We start from the raw sequence: 22,652 nt of genomic DNA, 5'->3' as shown, positions 1-22,652 counted from the left end.
GCCAAAAAAAAAAAACTCTCTTTGCTTTCGTTTCGAAAAGGCTTGATTTTTGAAAATTTAAGAGCTTCTCTATAATTGGGTACTCGGTTTCAGTTGCAGACAGTGGGAATTCTGTTAATATTTTGCAAACACAGATGCACTGTTCTTCTTCAAGTTGTCGGAAAAAAATGAATAAATAAATAAATATAGAGGTTGTTTTGTCCTGTTTAGGGTTCTGATTTTACATTTGATAAGATGGCAGTGTGGTTGGAGAGATTGTATCCGGAAAGACAGATTAATATATTATTAATATACCGCGTTATCGGATACATTATAATATATTTATAATATTTGATTTAAAGCTATCGAAAATGTTGAATAATATAATGTACTAGGTCTAAATCATGAAGAAATATTAAAAAATTGATAACCAATAAACTTAGCTTGTCGGTTTGTGTCGATACAAATGAAAAATAGATTGCTCCATAGCAATATTATAGGTACAAATATGACAAAACCGGTCCCAAAATGACAAAACCGATAAAACGCTACCGGATATGTGTCGAGTGTTGATAATTTAATATAAGTATCGAAACTTTCTGAATTTAAAAGAGAAGAAGTTATAGTGCCTATAAAGTGTCGATACTTTAAAAAAATATATCGATCCACAACAATATAACAGATAAAAATATGATAAAATTGATCTCAAAAATGACAAAACAGGAAAAAGTTACTGGATATATTGAAAGTGTCGATAATTTAATATTAGTATCGACACTTTCTGAATTTAAAAGAGAAGAAGTTATAGCGCCTAAAAAGTGTCGATACTTTATGAAAATATATCGATCCTTACCAATATAACAGGTAAAAATATGATAAAACAGGTCCTAAAAATGACAAAACATGAAAAAATTACCGGATATGTTAAAAGTGTCGATAATTTAATATAAGTATCGATACTTTCTGAATTTAAAAGAGAAAAAGTTATTGCGCTTAAAAAGTGTCGACACTTTATGAAAATGTATCGATCCATAACAATATAACAGGTAAAAATATAATAAAACATGTCTCAAAATTGATAAAACCAGTAAAACGTTACCGGATATATTGAAAGTGTCGATAATTTAATATAGGTATCGAAACTTTCTGAATTTAAAAGAGAATAAGTTATAGCGCCTATAAAGTGTCGATACTTTAAAAAAATATCGATCCACAACAATATAACAGGTAAAAATATGATAAAACATGTCCCAAAATTGACAAAACCAGTAAAACGATACCGAATATGTTGAAAGTGTCGATAATTTAATATAAGTATCGACACTTTATGAAATTAAACTAAAAAGTCGACACTTTATGAAAATGTATCGATCCATAACATATAACAAGTAAAAATATGATAAAACTGATCTCAAAATGACAAAACCGGAAAAAGTTACCGGATATATTGAAAGTATCGATAATTTAATATTAGTATCGACACTTTATGAATTTAAAAGAAAAGAAGTTATAGCGCTTAAAAAGTGTCGACACTTTATTAAAATGTATTGATCCTTACCAATATAACAGGTCAACATATACCGATTAATTATAAAACAGATCAACATAAAGTATCGACACTTTTTAAGTTTATGCCGATACTTTTTTCCAAAAGAAAGCACAAACAGGTTCACGCATAAAGTGTCAATACATTTAAAATTGTATCGATCACAAAAACATCGAAACCGATAATTATAATGTAATAGGTCAATTTACAATGTAACCGATTTAAATTTATCGATTTTATAAGAAAATAGGTCAGAATAAAGTATCTACACTTGTGTAATTTGTGTCGATACATTTTGTCCATATGAATGCCCAACGAGGTGAATAACGATACATTTAAAATTGTATCGATCCCAAAAACATAGAAACGAAAATTACAATGTTATAGGTAAATTTACAATGTACCCGGTATAAATATATCGATTTTATGAGAAAATAGGTCTAAATAATGTATCAACACCTTTATAGTTTGTGTCGATACTTTTTTCCAGAAAGAATTAGGAATGCCCAACGAGGTGCAAGCATAAAGTGTCGATACATTTAAAATTGTATCGATCCAAAAAACAACGAAACCAATAATTATAATGCAATAGGTAAATTTGCAATGCTACTGGTATAAATATACTGGTTAAATGCATATTTTATATAAAGCGTTACCTATTACATTATATAGTTCTACCTAATATGTTATTGTACTTGATAATATTTCCGGTTAAATGATATAACATAACCGGTCTAAATTTTAACCGGTCAATTTTTTAACCGATCACGCCATTTTTTAGGCGTCGCACAGTAGAATCACCCACAATGTGGTGTGTGGATATGGAAGCCAAGTATTACTGTGAAATTTTTGGAATTGTTTAACAGAAATTTTGGTACCTTTGTTTTAATGGAATTTGATGGAAGGAGTAACTTTTGTTTGCTGGAAAATATAGGTGGGGTATGATGAAGAATTGATTATGCATTAGGTGGGGGTAGATTTAGCAAAACAATCAAATTAAAAATTGTTGCCATTTTCAAAATTGAAATTGCAAGGGTAAGTTAGAGATTTGTGTGTTTTAAGGCTGTTTTAGGTCATGGTAATAATGGCATGGAATTTAGGAAAGAGACAAGTATGAAAAACCTCAATCCAAGAAAAAAAGAGAGAGATAATTGTATTAAATATATATTTGTATGTTAACGGGTTGGTTCAAATAGTAATCAGTTTGATATCGCATAAATAAAATATTGGGTTTAAGTCCTTATGTTATTGATACAACAATAAATTTAAATTGTATTATTTTAATTATTGTGAATGTTTTATTTATTTATTTATTTATTTTAGTATTAGTTTAAATTTTAATTTATATATTATTTATTTAATTAGGGGAATGATTGTATATTATATCCGTTTATTCATAACGTTAAGTTATAGATACTAAATCGTATCTGGTCGTATTTAGCGATGATGGATTCAGTTACATAGCGAGATATGAAGGATATTGTTACCTTGAACTTCCCCTTATTTCTGCACTGATTGAGAAGTTGAGACTAGAGACACAAACATCATATCTTCCGTGTAAGGAGTGCACTATTACGCTGGAGGATATTTTCATATATCTGGGGCTTCCGGTAGATGGGGCTATTACTTTTGGTGTGGCGGATGGTGATTGACATTCTTTGTGCTAGGAGTATCTTGGAGGTATCCCGCATACTTTCAATGGTGGTTGAATACCATTAGATGGTTGACTACAAATTTTAAAAATTTGAGTGAAGATTGTTCCGATGAACAAACAAAAAGATTTGCTCGGGTTTGCATATTATAACTCATAGGAGGGATCTTGATGCCTGAAAAATCTCGCAATCAAGTTCATTGTATGTGGTTGTGTCACATCGATGATTTTTATGTTATCAGTTCACTCAGTTGGGGCTCAACAATTTTGGTATCTCTGTATAGAGAAATGTGTCGGGTAACTGATTATCAAAAAATTACTATCGGTAGATGTCTCATTCTTCTCCAATCTTGGGTGTGGTATCGCATGCCTTTATTTTGTCCGATCGTGAATAACTCGTTGGTCATCCCGTTATTGTTAAGGTAATTTCAATACTGAGTTCGTATATAAATAATTTTTTTGTGAGTATATAAATAAATATTTTTTTAGATTGAATAGGTGATCATATAGAAGGAAAGATCATCGTTATATAATAGACGAATTGGAAGAAATTCAGCTACTTATTGATCATAAGGCTGATATAGAGGTATGCATTTAAATTTTATTATTTACCTTTAATTATCGTTATATAATTAGAATATTTTATTTATAAGAATTATATATATTTGTTTTAATTTGAATTAACTCCTTATTCTACTGAAGAAATGAGGATGTGCATTTCACCTCACTTGAATGGCTTATCAGATGTGTGGATGGCGGTGGTCCCTCTAATATGTTATGCTATTGTCTAGTGGCATCCTGCTGATTGCGTGCTCTGCCAATTTGGCTTCGTACAATATATTCCTGCAACACCTAAAAATCTCGACCATTTGCATAACGTCTATAGATGGGGCAAAAAGGATGTCAAATGGCTAATAAAGCATAGTGAGTGGATAATGATATGAGAAGATCGACGTGGATGCATTATCCCTAAGGAGTCGATTTATGTTGATCATTATTCGATTGCGGCTGACTATTATCAGTGGTTTAACACGTTCGAGAAGTCATTCCTACTTTTTGAGGAAGCACGAGGTAAGATCATTCATCGACACCAAAAAAGCATCCACCGTCACAGCATCATCGTCCCAACAACTCATGGACGGAGAGCATGCACTTCCAGCTTGTCCTCAGCTGCCCGACAGGAACTATTACATCATGCACAATCTATACCGATTTGCATGGCCATCATGCCACTATAAATGGGTCCACCATCGGTTCAAATATCTCCACTTCTATTTCAGATGGCATCGCAATCGTTTCAGATGGAATCACAACCATTTCAGATGGCATCGCAACCATTTCATATGCCACCGCTGGGTTTTGTGACACCTCATGCCAAACATTATATTTTCATGCCTATGGATCCAACGTGGGTTTCATATGCTGCTTATTTGGTGGGTGGTGCTTCACTAGTGACACAAACACCTCCAACTTAGTATGGATCACAATTTTCGATGTCGATATTTTTGCAGTTTTCACATTTCTCTATGAGCGGTGGGATGATTATTCATACACCTCCAGGGTCCTTATTCTATGGAGGTGCTACATCGCCATCCGTCCCTCATCAATAAAATCTAGTTGCTACTGATGATGAACGAGTTATACGAAGAAACCCTCATCGGAATATATATCCACCGCCATGTGGAACACATTCAAGACGCAGACATCGATATACTTGTTTAGTTTGTAATGTTTTTATTTAATTTTCTTTGTTTATCAGCAAACGTAATGAATTATAGACTTTTTATTTAAGTCGTTTCTTAATGTTTTTATTATTTAATTGTTTGAGTTGTAATGTTTGTATTTAATTATTTTTTATTTAGTTTGTAATATTTTACTTTAATGCTCAAATGACATTCTCAGAAAGTAAACGAAAATAAAATAATAGAAATTGAGATTTCAGAAACCACAATTACATCGTGAAGCTCAACAGTTACGTGATGTTAAAAAAGAGATGGACATTTTTCTCTATTGTGGCCTAGCTTTCTACAATGCCCGCATCTTTTGTTTTCTTTGGACGTATCTCGAATATCCATATCATAATGAATTCGAATGAATTTTGGCCGACTTGGCTCCCTTAATAAGGACGAATATGGTACAATTGGAAGCCAATTCTGAACCTCGTATGGGTTTTTCTCATTGTCTATCGGCGGAGACTCAAATTAATATACCTTAAATACGATTGAAAGTCGGTATACGAGATCCACAAAACGGTTATAATCTTAACGGATATAAGAGAAAACTGCTATGACATGGGAACATGGATACTTCAGAACTTGAAAAAAATCCACAGTCACACCACATGTCTTGTAGATTAACTCTAAACGACCTAGCTTCAATCCCTTGAAGAGGTCGTGGCATTTCTGTGACACGAAATAGTTCATGGGTCCGAAAAAAGCTTGTCATGGACATTCCATTTGATGCATCAATTCTTTTTTGTAGATTTGCAACTAATCTTGGGTGATGAAAAGAATTGATAGAAAAAGAATATCGTGGCGCCATCTCGGACGAAAGACACACTTAATGATCTGCTCCTTCCATCCACGTGTGCAAGGCGTGTTTGGTCAACACCTTGATTTTGCCATGATAATTAATGCTTTTCGCATTACTTGTAGAGTGAGTATATATTTATTTCATATTTTTTGCGTACAACCAATCCATGCAAGTGCTTTCAATTTTTTAAATTAGTCCTTTTCTAATTAGATATTATTTATTTAGCTCAGCGATTTAAATATTTTCAAATTGTACATGCAACTCGGTACAATAATGTTAAACGGAAGTCAGCTCAGGTCACACAAAACAAGGAAGGCGATTTTCACTCGCTCATTCTCAGTCTCTCGTCTGAGTATGTATACGCATGGTTAACGAGTCACTAAGGTCCGTGCCGTTAAAGCTATTTTCATAATTATAACCTCAAGTGTTTCAAGGGAGAAGTATAGAGAGGGTGTCAAACATTGATATCTATCATTAATTTTGTATAGTAAAATCCATAAATTAACATTAAATTATATCAAAATGATTTTTAGATATTATATTAAAAAAAATATATATAATAGACATTCAAATTTTAAGTTTTGTTATAAAATGAGCATAATGTCATTATCTATCATTGATGAGATGATGTGATAAATTAAATTAATAAAAAACATCTCATTTGATCCCTGTAAATAAAATTTCATTTATTATTAATTTTAATTAAAATAATTTTTATTATGTTCGCTAAATTGAAAATAAAATAGATATAAATCAATTCAATATTATTTTTAATGCACATTATAAGTATTGAATTTAATCATATAAATTAATTGATGCATTATTAAAAGTTAAGGATTGTTTCGATTATTTTTATTCAAGTTTGGATGTATTTTCTTACTAATGTAAAACTATAATTTTTTGAATGTATTTTTTAAAATTGTGTTTAAACTTCTTAAACAAAAGTCAAATATTTGAATCACTTCGTTTAATAAAAAATAATTACATTATTTGGTAACTTAATTTTATAGGTCTCAAATATTATAAATTTTTAATTTTAAAAATACAATCACGATTAATAAATAATTATTTATAAAATCATTTGATGAATAAAAAAAATTAAAAAAAAGTATAATTTTAGTTTTAAAAATAAATTGTTTTCTTGTATTCTATATAAAAATAAATAAATTTTCTAATTTCTTTTGAAATTATTACTTTAAAATGCTAAAAATATCAAAATTAAAATTTTAATTAATTAAAGGATCAAATAAAATATTTTCTATTAATTTAACATAATGTGACCCATTAACAATATTTCAGGGTTGCTATTCATTTTGTAACAAAACTCAAAATTTAATGTCTATTTTATATTTTTTTTGAAAACTAATAAAAAATAAAATTATTTTAATAAATTTAATGACCATTTATAAAGTTCACTATATTTTATACTAGTGGTGATTCACATCATAAGCGATGGATATCGATGTGTTACCTATTCTAGACCCATTCATATTTTAAAATACTAATATTTTAAACATTAATCTTTCAAATTAAAGTTAAATTAAAAAAACCGACATGATCAAACACTAACAACCTCAGTCCTAAGTGTTGTTTTTACAATTCCCTAGGTTGGCGATTCCTCTCGACCTCCACCATGGCTTTCTGTCTTGGTGAGTTAATTTTAATCTTTTTCAGTTTCAATAAAAATAATTTTAATAATTTAAACAAAAAAAGTACATTTTTTATAAATAAATAAATAAATATTAAGATTAAAACTAGATAGTAAAATCACTGGAGTAACAAGAGATGAGAGACACGGAGCAAGACACGCACCATGTTCGAATCCAAATGGGACCACTCGGCAAAATTGACCCAGTAAGATATATAAATTTTTTATTTAGTCTATTAAGATAAATTAAAATTTATTTTTGAGATTTATTATCTTTTTTATAGTGACATGAACTCGTTACGTCGAGTGACGAGTTTCAATAAAAATATTTATTTATTCTAATTTTTTATCTCGATATAATAAATTTTAATAAAAATTATATTTTATTCAAACTCTTTACCCTAACGTGACGAGTTCGAATAAAAAATATTTTTGATTCAAACTCATCACCTCAATATGATAAATTTTAATAACACTATAAAAAATATAAATCCTAAAATAAATTTAACTTATCCTAATAGACTAAATAAAAAGTCCAATAATTTTATTGGGGTAAATCAGCCTACCACTCCACTTACTTCATTTGGCAAAAAAAAAAAAATCAAAATAAAGCTTCAACAGTAAGAGGACAATGAGTATAAAATATGTTTAGATTGAACAAAGGACAAGTTTGGCGTTTAATGTAGAAGCGACTGCGTTTTGTCTTCACTCCCTCCTCCAATTATTCTTTTTCAGTTCTACTCCAAATAAATTGGACATGCTTGTAAAATACTAGTTTGACTTTGACCATCTTTCATCCAATTCAAAATGCAAATACTTTGGCTTATATATCATGTTGACATATATATATATATATATATTATATATATATATATATATATATATATATATATATTATATATATATAATATATAACCAAAAATAAAGCAAGGGTAAATTATGTGTTTAGTACTTAAACTATTAGTTTTGGTTCGTTTTACTTCCTAAACTTTCGATTTTTTCAAAACCATCTAGAGTTTGGTTTTTGTTACATTTTAGTGTCACTCTTGAAAACTTTAATTTTTGTTTCATTTTACTATACTGTTCAAAATTTAAATTTTGATTTTTTTTTGAAAGTTTAGGTATTAAACAGACCAAAATATTTTTAGTACTAAACACGTTAATTTTTAACGATGGGGTACTAAAATGAAATAGAACTGAATGTTATGTATGATTTTAAAAAAATTATAAGCTTATGTACTAAAATAGACTAAAACTAATTGTTTAAGTACTAAATATGTACTTTACTAAAAAATGAATCACATTTGGTCGGTTGGCAAGAAACACATACTTGTTTCATCATATTCTCTTAGTTATGAGTTCTATATTAACTGAATATATAAAGTAACATTATATTTTTTTGGGCCAGGTAAGATATTTTTCACCTTAAACCCGAACCTGGTCCGAATATAACCTCTAAAAATTCCAACCAGATCCGAAACCGATTTTTTTTTATAAAAAACCTGATCCAAACGGTCGGGTCGGAACTCGTCAGGCTCGGGTCAGGTTCGAGTTCAACCGAGTTCATGACTCAAGCTTGAAGCAGCCTCAACTTCAAGCTTAGACTGTTGAATCTTTCACGTGAATATTGCCTGGATGCTTTCCTCCAATCAGTGCCGGCTTTCATCATCGCAACGAACTCCTCGTAGCTTATGCGCCCATCCTGCAACGTAAAAGAAAAGGCTTTAACTTCTGATCATGCAATTTGGAGATGTTTCAAACTCAGTTGCTTTGAGATGAACCACATCACTTGAAACTAAGCACGAAACAGAAGACGCGGGATTTTTGTATGTGTGTCAACATAAGTAGAGGTTTCAAGCAATGGATAAAGTGCAATACAGAAACGAACATGATAAGCATCGATAAGATGACAAGTTCAATTGAATCCACATAACCAAAAGAAAATGTCCCTTGTCAGTGTCAACATCGTGCATAATGGCATCAATAACTTCCTCATTATCAACTTCATCGTTTAAGGAATCTCGCAGATCTCCTCTCTAAGAAGCCACTTTGTTTAGATCAAAGAAGGCAAAGGCTTTATGCAAGTGCTCGTCATTGGCCATTTTCCTGAGGTGAACTGAAACTGCTACAAATTCTCCGTAGTTCGGAGTTCCATCACCATCAACATCAGCCTGTCAAAGCAAGTTGCAGTTATTCCATCGATGATTGGAATTTCGAAATATGATTGAAACGTTAGTTATAGGACATAACATGGAAAACTCAGTAAATTAAGTTTATGCAAGAAAACGGAGACGAGATGTGTCTCCTAAAAGGAGAAGAAATAAGCAGAACAGTAGAGCCCCGCAACCACACATATCAGTTGCATTAGTCATTCTTTTAAGTTCTTAGTCATATTTTGGGGTCAGATAATCTTACAGCTACCACTAGGATCTGCAAATCTGCATCAGGAATCTGTTGGCCGAGCTTTTGCATCCCTGTCCGAATCTCCTCAAGGTTTATTTTGCCTCGTTTTCCAGTGTCCATAACATCAAAAGCCTCTTTTATGCCGGCTACTTCCTCCACCGACAAATGCTCAGCAATCACCTGGCAAATTGAAATATTTAAATCACAATCATTAAAAGTAAAAACAGTGGGTGTACATAGCCAATATCGAGTAGGTTAAGGTAGCCCCCCAAAAGTTTGCAGCCGTAACTTAAATTAGATGAACTACAGGAGTTCTTCGAATCATTACCCTTAGAGCTCTTTTCTCAGCTTGTTCATTACAGAAAATTGTTTGAGCCGAGCTTTCACAGTCTCACCCAGTGAAACATTGGGAGCTTTCTTGGCATTTAGTATCCACGAATGCTCTGCATACGGTAGTTTGAATGATTTTTCATACATGCAAAATATATATCAACATACATAAAGCGTGTAAGATGTGCAGAAGGTTACCAAGCACTTCCTGTGCTGTAAGACGTAGCTTTGGATCGGGATTAAGCATTTTCTTTACAAGGTCCTTTGCATTGTCCAAAACTTTAGGCCATGGGTCCCTCTTAAAGTCGATAATAGAGCGGATAATTGCCTGTGCTACCTCCTGCTCGGTCTCTGCATGCAGACGCCAGAAATGTTTTTAGACTTATTTTTCTGAAAGCATAGGAGTAGATAGAGAAACTGTATGCAAAAAGATGCATCAACTCTTGATACATAATTAAATAACTTTTATCTGCTCTCTCTTATCTTTTGCCCAAACTCTCAAAGTATACACTGCCGGTAAAATTATCTTGAGATGTAACCTTCATGACACATGAAGAAAAGAACTCGTCGAAGATTGCAAGACCAACCTGCCCAAACGGTGGCACACCACAGAGTAAAATATAGAGGATAACTCTCTGGCCATATTTCGTTTAAGAACCTCTGGAGCCATGTAATATGGACTTCCCGATCTCATTGAATCGCTCACTTTTTAAGAAAGAGCATTCTTGAGGCAAACTCAAGCTGCTTGAGCATATAATATAAAACAAAGGAGATAAGTAAAGCCTCAAACTCAGCTCCATCAAATATGGATTGATGGAAGGAGAAAAGACATTTAAAGCTCATCTAGTCGGTACTTAATAGTTGATATGCAATACCAGGTTTAAAGAAGACCGACAACCCATAATCAATTGCCTTCAATGGGGCAGTTTCCTTCTTATTTCCAGAGAGAAAATTCTCAGGTTTGAGATCGAGATGCATGACTCCGTGTTCATGGCACATCTGCACAACATAATTGAATAAGCAGTTATCATTGCTTCGTGTCAAGGAGGTTCAAATCAATAAGAAAAGCTCATTTATCACTGAAAACATAATTAGAAACTAAACTGAAAAACTAGATCTAAGGCTCCTGTAATAATGTAAGGCTTAAACTATTTTCTAGCAAACATATGAAAAATAAACTATATGGGAGTATGGACCTCATGTAAGACCATAAACATGAAATGCAAGACTATGCCAATTCAACAACACAAAGATTCATTCAGAGTTCAACCTGAACAACTTCGACGATCGTCCTCATAACCCCGGCAGCAGCTCATTCCGTGTAGTGGCCCCTCGCGACGATCCTATCAAACAACTCTCCTCCCTCAGACAGTTCCATAGCAATGTGAACAGCATCATCATCCTCATAAGTATCCTTCAATGTCACGATATTAGGATGCTTAGGCAAATGCTTCATTATCTCTACCTCCCTCATCACATCCTCAATATCCACTGCGGTTCTCAGTTTCTTCTTTGATATCGATTTACAAGCATATTTCTCACCGTAGTTCACATCCGTACACAGATATGTTACCCCGAATTCTCCGCGCCCCAGCTCGCGGCCTAGATCGTACTGAGCCGAAATATCTTGACCAGTCGGTTCCTTTAAAACACTCAGCTTGAAGTTAGTAGCAGATCCATTGTTGACAGCATATTCATCTCCAAAAAACGGGTTAGCTCTGTTCTTTTTTTGCCCCTTCTTATTCTCCACATTAGAACCGGGGTTAGCACAGCAATTTCCCATGGATCAAAAAGAAAGAAAGAGGACAATTGGAGATGGCTATATTTTTAATGATCAACTTAAATTACTTATCAATATGCAAATGTATTGCTTCCTTGCAATTAACTTTTATTTTGTATTTAATTTAAAAAAATTCAAAGATAACCGTTAATAATTTGATATTGAATATTTACACTCAAGTTAGAAATTCAAAGAATAACGATAATTCTTTTACTATTGAGATTACTCGGTTCATATATTAAAATTAAATATTTAATGTAATGATAGTGATATATTGATCACGTATAATTTTTATATAGTAATGATGATTATTAAATGTTCGAGGATATAAAAATGCAAAATTGTGTTACTGTTTAAAATTTTACTCAATTTGATCATGATTATTAAAAGAAGAAGAAGCAAATTTAATAGATTTATTTATGAAACTCTAATATACGTACAAGTTTAATTTTTTTTGTTTTATTTAAAAATAAATATTTATATTGTACATTTAATTTATTTTAGGTGTTTAAAATAATTTTTTGGTTATAGTATGTATTTAAGTTTTCAAAAATTACTAATTAAGGTGCTCTCCATTAAAAATAAAAGGTAAAAAGGCATAAGAGGTCCATGTACCTTTGGGGAAAAAAAATTAATGCGGTCCTCGTATTATTTTTTCTCTTAACATGTCCCCCAACTCAGAAAACAAAACTCAATGTGACATTTTGATCAACATTTTTTGTTGTTGATCGTGACAGTATTGGTGTGTCAGTTCACGATGCTGGCGTGACAGTCTACGGTGCTGTGGCAGTCCATCTGCCATGTTTGAGTTATCATTTAGATTTCAGTCATGTCATCCGCCATGTTAATCTACCACCATGGACTACCACATCTTCACTGTAAATGTCATCTACGTAAAAACGTTGATCAAAGAGCCACATTAGATTTATTTTATGAGTTGAAAACATTGAAAAAATAATAATACGAGGATCATATTGATTTTTTTTTTCAAAAATATATTTATACTTGAAGAAGAATAATGCTTAAAATTTCAGTTGCATGAATACAAAGGGCTCCTAAGCTCTAACCCAAACTAAGTGATTCAACATTGAACAGAAAGAAAATTGTGTTATTATGCAGTAATTCAAATGAGGAGATCTGGAGACCGATACTTAGGGGTTGTTTGTTTACTTCAGAATGATTAAGCGCTGAATGATTTAGAGGCTCTGTATGAATTAACTCTGAATGTGACATGCTGTTTGATAATGACTCTGAATCATTCAGAATGTATTTCTCTGCTGAATCATTCATCACTATTTTGTTAAATCAGTCAGCACTGAATCATTCAGAGGTGAGAAACACACGTGCTGAATGCTGAACGGTTCAACATTCAGCGCTGAATGATTCCATTCAGAGCCAAACAAACAACCCCTTAGTTTTATGTCGATGTCGATTTTGTTTTCCTTGATATGTACTCAAATTTCTGTATCTATTTATTATGTATTTTGAACACGTTCCATGCGTTAATTTTCTTTAATTAAATCATATTTCTTTTTATTAGAAATATTTGAGGAAGCTTTTTGTAATATTTTAATCTAATAAAATTTGACTAAATTCTAAGAGTGAATAAACTATATTGTTAATCCTTGATAATAATAATAATAATAATATAATTTGTAAATATAATGTATTTTTTAAAAAAATATAGAAAAAATGAGTAAATATGCATCAGATCCCTCTACTACTATACTCTTCGAACGTAGTTATCATAATTTTTAAATTTTTGTCAATCAAATCACCTAACTATATCAACGATCACCTAACTATAACACTTTTTTCATTTTGACCATAATTTTTGAAATTTTATCAATCATATCACTTAACTATTTCAATGCATTTAATCAGGTCACTTGTCGTTAACATTTGACGGAAGTGCTGATGAAATTAATATAATTAAACATTTGATCCTTAATATTTATATATTCTTTCAATTTGATCAAAATTTTAATTTAATCACACTTGTCAATGGTGACATATGCCATGGCACTCTCACGACATGATTGAAATATTTTTGAAATTATTTTTAATATATTAATTGAATAATTTCTACACCAATTAAATAGTGACATGTGTCACCACCTATTTAAACGAAAAATGAAACAAATTAAAAGTAGGCCTTGGGAAGGTTTAACCCAATGCCGAGTGCTCCCATGGCAGCAACTCAACCAGCAGAACGAACCCCGTTTTTGTTTCTTTCAAAATGTTTTAAATATTATATTATATTTTAGATTATGACAGAAAAAAAAACCATTAATTGGATTTGAATATGTAATTTCAATTCAGAGCTGTGCACTTTAATTGTCAATATAAATCAAATATTTGAACAATTAAATTATTATTTATATATAGTTAATATTTATTAGTAATAAAATTAAATTTAAAAATTTTATTTTAAATTTTTTTCTTTTTAGATTTCATAATTATTTTTCGATTATTATTTTTGAATTATACTTTAAAAACAAAATTATATTAAAATATGATTTAATGAATTCAAAGTTAGGAAGACAGCTTAAATCAGAAGACAATTTTATAATTCAAATATTAAGTATTTGTCTTCAAAAGCGTAGCGACTTTTAGTTATCGATTTTCCAAAATTATTTTTTATAATTATTTTTAATATTAAAAAATAATAATATTAATTATTTTCAAATTAATTATATTCGATATTTATAAAAAAAATATTTTTAAAAAATTATCAGTTAGTGGAAATTAATTTACATAGCATCATCCAAACACCATAAAATGATTTCAAGAATTTATTTTCCGGTAAATACAATTCATTCTACGGAAACCATTTTCCGAAATATGTTTTCGGTGAAGCAAACGGACCATAAAAGTACTTTGTAAGCAACATCAAGAATAGATCGAAATCTAGAAATATAAGAAAAATGTGTTACTACTTCAAGAAAAACGAGTATCTTAATGCTTCATAATACAAGAGAAAACTTAATAGAGAAGTACAGCGTTGCAGTCTGCAGAATTATTGAACATTCTCTTTGTATTCTTTACACTGCATGTAACAGGAAGGTTAAAGAAAAGAAGATACTGCATGTCTTAAGTGTTGTGCTGGACAAAGAACCCATACTATTAAATGCAAATTCTCACAGGGACAAAGAATCATTAAATCAATGAGAAATGAATACTGAAAATGTGAGTCATGAAGAGTTGATTTGTGAAGCTACGAATTGAAGTGATCTAAAGAAGCATAGAGCAATTGCTTCGGGTGCAATGGCCTAAGCAAAGTTAGACAAAAGTTGGCACATGAAGAAAAATAAAAAAGAAATGGAATTGGTGCAACCAAACTCTCAATCATTATGATAATATTTTTTTTTATTATTATGAGGTAAGTACAAGTCAGTATCTATTCAAAGATAACTCTCAACCATTTGATGGTGAACGCTCACACCCCTAACATTCTTGGTCCTCAAACTTAGATCTGCAAAAAATAACAACAATTCATTTACCATTGAGGTCACTCAATTCGTGCTATGATAATACTTACAGATGGGAATAAGTTAATATCGTCAATCGTTGGTGGTTTACCTCTTCTAATTTGGATGAAGAGTTACAGGTGAAACAACGACTGTCTATCAATGTTTTTATGTAAAAGAGATAAAAGTATAATAGAAAAGATGGGATGAAGAAAGAGAAGTCAGTGTAAATGGAGAAAATCTCTCTCAATCGTAGATGAGGTGTATTTATAATGAGCCTGATCGGTGTTATCACGTATTGTGTATTTATGACCAGTTGTAGGTCAGTAGGTTAAATAGATATGATTATCAAATCTCAAATTTCACTCTAGTACATCACATTAATCTGTTAGATGTCTTGTCTATACACTGTAGTTGATTTAGAGATTATGATACTCTTTTGTTCAAAGTATATGGATTTCTTGAAAACTTTAATAAATGAATGATTCTATTCGAAGATTTTACCCGGTAAAGAACTAAAAGTTTTGAAGGTTACCTCTGAAAGTTAACATGACTCAAATATATAATTGATGTAGATAATTTTATAATCAATATTGTTGAAAACATTTTGATATTTCGATATAACAAATTAAGTTAAATGAATTTTAAGATTTTCCAAAAAGATTTTCTAAGTATATTCATTCGAATATTAAAATATTACTTCAAATCTTTCAAATGTCATTTTTAATTCTTACTCAAGTGTAAAATTAAGTTTTAATCTTAAAATAATTTCAAAACAATTTTACAAAATATTTCAAACCATTTCAAAGTCACAAATTCCAGATTGCTCAGAGGGAACCGATTCCCCCCAGGGGTACCGATTCCCCCTTGTTCAAACGGTCGAAATATTTGAATTTTACACTTAGGGAATCGATTCCCCATGAGGGGTACCGATTCCCCCCACGCTCCAAGCTGTTTTTATTAAATGATTTCACACTTAAACGGCTCTATTATCTCCACTAATCATCCCCAACGTTCAGAAGTGATTCAAAGTGTATTTAAGCAAGCTTAGAAGCCATTGATCAAGAATAAGAAACATCAAGCAACTAGAATCAAGAGAGAATCAAAGAGAAAGCATCAAACCTCAAGTTTGAGCATTTCAAGCCTATTTTTCATTCAATATTCATTTTGCTTTCAAGAACACTTATTGTGCTCAATCGTATTTATTCTTGAGTGTTCTTTCTTTGTTCTAGAATTGTGCAAACATATTTGTCTTGTGAGGTTTTTCTTGTAAGTTTGCAAATTTTTAATCTTCTTTTTAAGAAAAGAGTGTTCTCAAGAATTGGGGTATATTCTTGAGGGAGTTGTAAGGTTATCTCTTTGGCCTCAAAAGAAAGAACAAATTAGTGAATTTGTTGGAAAATCCTTAGAGTGGATAGCTAAGGTAGTGGACGTAGACTTTGGTTGATAAAGTCGAACCACTCTAAATCGTTGTGCAATTACTTTCAATTTTCTGTAAAAGCTTCCACAATTTTTTTTAATTGCCAATTCACTCCCTCTTGGCCGATTCCGTCAATCGATTAACTTAACAATTGGTATCATAGCCTAACTCATTTTAAGGTTTAATCGCCTCTTGAGTCGATTCGGGAAGAGTTACATCGATAATCAAAGTCATCAATGGCCTCTACTTCAAACTTCGACTCCGGTCTCGATTCGATGCCCGTCAACAAGCCTCATTTCTTCAATGGGGCTAACTATGCCTATTGGAAAAATAGGATGATGTACTTCATTCAAGCAAGTGACATGGGAGCATGGAATGTCGTAGAAGAATGATACATCAAGCCTCTTACTCATCCAAGATTGTGGAGTGAATGAGAGACAAAAATGTTCCAGCTCAACTCCAAAACCATCCATATCATATTTTGTGCTCTTGGACCAGATGAATACGGAAGAGTTTCATCTTGTACAATCGCCAAAGAAATATGGGAAAAACTTCAAGTCACTCATGAAGGTACCGATGAGGTAAAGAAATATAAAATTAGTATTCTAACGCATAGCTATGAAAATTTCAGGATGGAACCAAATGAAGATATCAAAGCTATGACGGATAGATTCTCAACGATTGTCAATGGTCTTAAATCATATGGAGAAATCATTTCAAATGAAAAGCTTGTAAGGAAGTTAGTTTACTCCCTTCCAAAATCATGGCAATCAAAGAAGACGACAATCATCGAGTCTAAGGACCTAACGTCCTTAACTCTTGAAGAGCTAATCGGTTCATTACTCACTCATGAAATGATTCTTGAAGATGAGGTGGACCTCGATAAGATTGAAGAGACACCAAAGGAAAAGGCGAAGAAGAAAAACATTGGAGTTGCTATCAAATCCACAAAAGATGTGAGTGATTCGGATGAAGATGACGATGACGAGGAAATGGCATTGTTTGCCAAACGATTCAGAAAAATGATGAGACCTTACCGAGGAAGAAAATTCAAACGAAATGAAGGCCTAAAAAATGAACCAAAAGAGAAGGACCCAATCATTTGCTATGAATGCAAAAAGTCGGGGCATGTCAAATATGATTGCCCATAATTAAAGAAAAGGGGTCAATCAAAGAATAAGCACAAGGCTTATGTGGCTACATGGAGCGATGAAGAAGGTTCCGATGAAGAGGAACAAGAAGTAGCAAACTTGTGCTTAATGGTATTCGGGGAAGATTTTAAGGTAACTTCTAACTCATCTGATTTTGATGATTTATCCTATGATGAGTTATTAGAGGAATATAATGGGTTGGCTTCGGATTATGAGAAATTATTTTTAAAATATAAAAATGATATTTCAAAATTGAAAAATGAGAATAAATTCATATCCAAACCAACAACGATCTGAAAGTAATCAAAGATTTGCAAATCAAACTAGAAGAGTTTGAAAAGAAAATTTTGGATTTGCAAAATTTACTTTCAAAGGTCAATGATGATCATCAAAAGAAAATTGATGATCTTAAAGCTTCTTTTGATAAAGTTGGAACAAAACATTTTGAAAATGGAGAAAATTCAAAATCCAACTTTGTTAGAAAAAGTTTTAAAAAACTACAATCATAAGGTCCCAGAGAACCTCTAATAGAAAAAAATCGTAGAAGTATATGGTTCCTAAAGAGCTCATTACTACTAAAGATAAGGATATCCTACACAAATCGATACCAAAGGGGACTAGGATTTTGGAAACTAATGAATATGGACCCAAAGAATTTGGGTACCAAAAATCAAAATTAATCTATGTTTGTAGGAAAAGGCATTGCTACAAGGTACGGGAAAAAATCTAAATTCATGGTACCTTGATAGTGGATGCTCGAGACACATGACCAGGGACAAAAATCGGTTCATAGAGCTTAACGCCAAAAATAAAGGAGAAGTGACTTTTGGTGATGATTCAAAAGGTCACATTGAAGGTATAGGTACAATAGGTAATACCTCTTCCATACAAATTAAAAATGTGTTATATGTGAATGAATTAAAGCATAATCTCTTGAGTATTAGTCAATTATGTGATAAGGGATTCAATGTCATATTTGAAACTAATGGTTGTAAAGTCATTGACATTGCATCTAATAGGATTGTGCTTGTTGGTCATAGAATAAGAAACATATACATGGTGCATTTAGACTCTATAGAAATGACTAATTTATGCCTAGTTGCAAAGGATGAGCATGATAGTGGTTATGGCATAGGACTAGGACATGCTAGCATGAGTGTTTTTGCAACGGTTAGTTCAAGGAGAATTGGTTCGAGGGCTGCCTAAACTAAAATTTGATAATGATAAAATCTGTGATGCTTGTGCTAAAGGAAAACAAGCGAGTTTCTTTTAAATCCATTAATGATGTGTCAACTAGTAGAGTATTACAATTAATCCATATAGATCTTTTTGGGCCAACTTAGACTACTAGCTTGGGTGGAAAACAATATGCATTTGTCTTGATAGATGACTATTCTAGATATACTTGGGTTCTATTCTTAAGTACTAAAGATGAAGCATTAGAAAATTTCATCACATTTTCAAAAGTAATCCAAAACGAAAAAAGTTACTCTATCACTAGTGTTAGAAGTGATAATGAAACTGAATTTGAAAATCTTGGATTTAATGAGTTTTGTAATTCTAATGATTAGCCATAATTTCAGCACCTAGAACCCCTCAACAAATGGAGTTGTTGAGAGGAAAAATCGATCTTAGAAGAAAGGCTAGAACCATGCTTGTGAAAATAATTTGCCAAAATATTTTTGGGCGGAAGGCACAAATTACCGCTTGTTATGTTGTAAATCGAGTAATGATAGGCCAATTTTAAAGAAAACTCCATATGAAATTTTCAAAAATAAAAGCCTAACATTAGTTATTTCCATTCTTTGGATGTAATGTTTTGTTTAAACAACGGTAAAGAAAACTTGGAAAATTTGATGCTAAAAGTGATGAAGGAATTTTTCTGGGTTATTCCTTAAATTCTAAAGCTTATTGAGTATTTAATAAAACTTTGGTGTAGAGGAGTTTATACATGTTGTTTTTGATGATAATCTCTTCCTGATGAAGTATTCTTGTTTGAATGATGATGTAGGTATTATAAATACAAATGACGTTAGACATGACGTTGGAGAATCATCATCAAATGAAGAAACGAAAGATGAGGAAACTCATGATCCTCTTGAGAATCCAATCATTGAAGAAATGTAAGTATCTTATCCAATAGAGTACAACTATGTCAAGGATGGTGAGATTATAGGGATCCATCCAAAGGGTAACACTCGATCTTTTCTTAGAAATATTTGTAATTATGTTGCATTATTTCATGCATAGAGCCTAAGAATAAAGAAGCATTAAATGATGAACATTAGATTATGGCTATGCAAGAAGAGTTAAATCAATTTGAGAGAAGTAAAGTAGAACATTAGTTGAAAGGCCTAGTAATAAATCTATTGTAGTACTAGATGGGTATTTAGGAATAAGCTTGTTGAGAGTGGTATAGTGAGAAACAAGGCTAGAATTATTGCTCAGGTATACTCAGAAGAGGGCATAGACTATATGAAACATACGCTCCTGTAGCTAGGATGGAAGCAATTAGAATGTTATTAGCATTTGCATGTTCATGAATTTAAACTATATCAAATGGATGTTAAAAGTGCATTTTCAAATGGTTTTATAAAAGAAGAAGTGTATGTGGAACAACCTCCAGGTTTTGAAGATTCAAAATTTCGGATCATGTTCTTAAATTGACAAAAGCACTTTATGGTTTAAAACAAGCCCTAGAGCTTGGTATGAAGATTGTCAAAATTTTAATTGAAAATGTTTTTCAAAGGGAAGGTTGACACTACATTGTTTTTAAAGCATAAATGTAAGATTTATTAGTAGTTCAAATTTATGTTGATGATATAATATTGGTTCTACTAATGATTATTTGCCAAGAATTTCTAAGCTAATGCAAAGCGAATTCGAAATGAGCATGATGGGGAGCTCTCATTTTCTTGGACTCCAAATCAAGCAAAAAAGATGGCATCTTAATCAATCAAGCTAAGTACGTCAAATATGCTCAAGAAGTTTGGACTGGAAAATAGGAAACCTCATGACACCCAATGAGCTCTTCTACAAAGATTTACTTGGATGAAGGAGGTAATGTGTGTATGTAAATATAGGTCAATGATGGTCTTTGCTTTATCTAACTGCAAGTAGACCATACATTATGTTTAGTGTTTGCTTATGTGCTAGATTTCATCATGCCCTAAGGAATCACATTTACTAGCTGTTAAGAATCTTTATATACCTTAAGGACACTCCTAGTTTAGGACTTGGTATCCTAGAGACTCTAGATTTAGCTTGCATGCCTTTCTGATGTGGATTATGGAGGATGCAAATTAGATAGGAAAAGCACCTCCGGTACTTGCCAATTCTTGGAATATGTTGATTTCTTGGTTTTCAAAGAAACAAAATGTGTTGCATTATCTACCATTGAAGCCGAATACATTTTAGCTGTAGTTGTTGTGCACAAGTTTTATGGATGAAACAATAAGTTTTGATTATGGAATTGAAGTAGGTACCATTCCTATCAAGTGTGACATACTAGTGCTATTTGTCTCACTAAAAATCCCATTAACACTCTAGAACTAAGCACTTGAAATAAGACTCATCATAGACCATGTCACTAGGAAGATGAGTTCTAGAATTTGTTGATACTTTGCATCAATTAGCGGATATCTTTACAAACCTTTAGACAAGGAAATATTTTGGACACTTAGGAGAGAATAGGTTTAACTGACTATCTTCACTAAGTGTTTAAAATAACTTTAGCACTTTTAGACTAATGAAAATGCTTATAATAGTAAATTTTGATTGCATCATTGCTATTTGTTAGGGGAGTTTTGATTCTTGATAAAAATTACTTTAGTTCAAATGTAGTTTAAGGATTAACTTGATTGATTGAACATAATTAATTTTTGATATATGAGTTGCCAATACCACTAGAGAAGATTAATTTAACATTTTAAGTGTTTAAAATAGAGATTTTTGAATTATAGGGCAGAAGGAATTGATACCCCCTTGAAGGGGAACCGATTCCCCCCAGGGGAATCGATACCCCCTAAGGGTTCTGGTTATATCACGCCCAGAACTCTTTCTTTGCCTCAAACTCTTTTCTCTCCTTCTTCACGCCGTTTCCCTCTCTACTCTCTCCCTATCTCCATTTTTGCCTCAAATCAACGTTTCTTATCGGAATTCTTCAAATATCATCTTCAAACTGCTAGCATCATTAAAATCATGCAAACAATATCAAAATCCACTCAATCTCATCTTTCAAGGTAAATTTTTCTAAACTCTCTGTTTCATTGATTTTGAACACAAGACTAGTTTCAATTAGTTCTAAATAGAAATAGTGATCGGGCATTGCTTATTAGTGTTTAGAAACTAAATTTTTATAGCTAATTTCATCAAAAACACAAGATTTTTTTTTTAAATTTTTTAAAATTTTGAAATAAAAAAATTATTATTGTGTTTTGATTGAATTATGTTGTTGTTATGAAAATATCATATATGATTTTCAAAATCTCATTTTTCAATAAGTTTTTCAAAAACTTTGTCCATTAGGATTAGTTTAAGAAAACCTTGAAATATTGAGAACTCAATTGAGTTTTTAGATTGATTGAATTGCATACATGTGTTTTCTAAATTGCAGGTTATCCATTCTATTCCGATTTCCTAAACCATGTCCAATCCTAAATGTGTTAGGTCATCATCTAGTCGCTCAAACCGTCAATCCAACCCACCTCCAAATCCTCCACCTATTCCTGAAATTCCTAATC

General features: G+C 31.7%; 1 pseudogene; it reads right to left on the bottom strand.

Moving 5' to 3' along the window:
* Positions 1–8,926: 8,926 nt before the first annotated feature.
* Positions 8,927–11,872, bottom strand: LOC120190450 (annotated as a pseudogene).
* Between the last annotated feature and the right edge of the window lie 10,780 nt (positions 11,873–22,652).

The sequence above is a fragment of the Hibiscus syriacus genome, unplaced genomic scaffold (genome assembly GCF_006381635.1).
Source record: "Hibiscus syriacus cultivar Baekdansim isolate YM2019G1 unplaced genomic scaffold, ASM638163v2 tig00000340_pilon, whole genome shotgun sequence".
Lineage (NCBI taxonomy): Eukaryota > Viridiplantae > Streptophyta > Magnoliopsida > Malvales > Malvaceae > Hibiscus > Hibiscus syriacus.
This window is presented reverse-complemented; position numbering and strand designations above follow the sequence as displayed.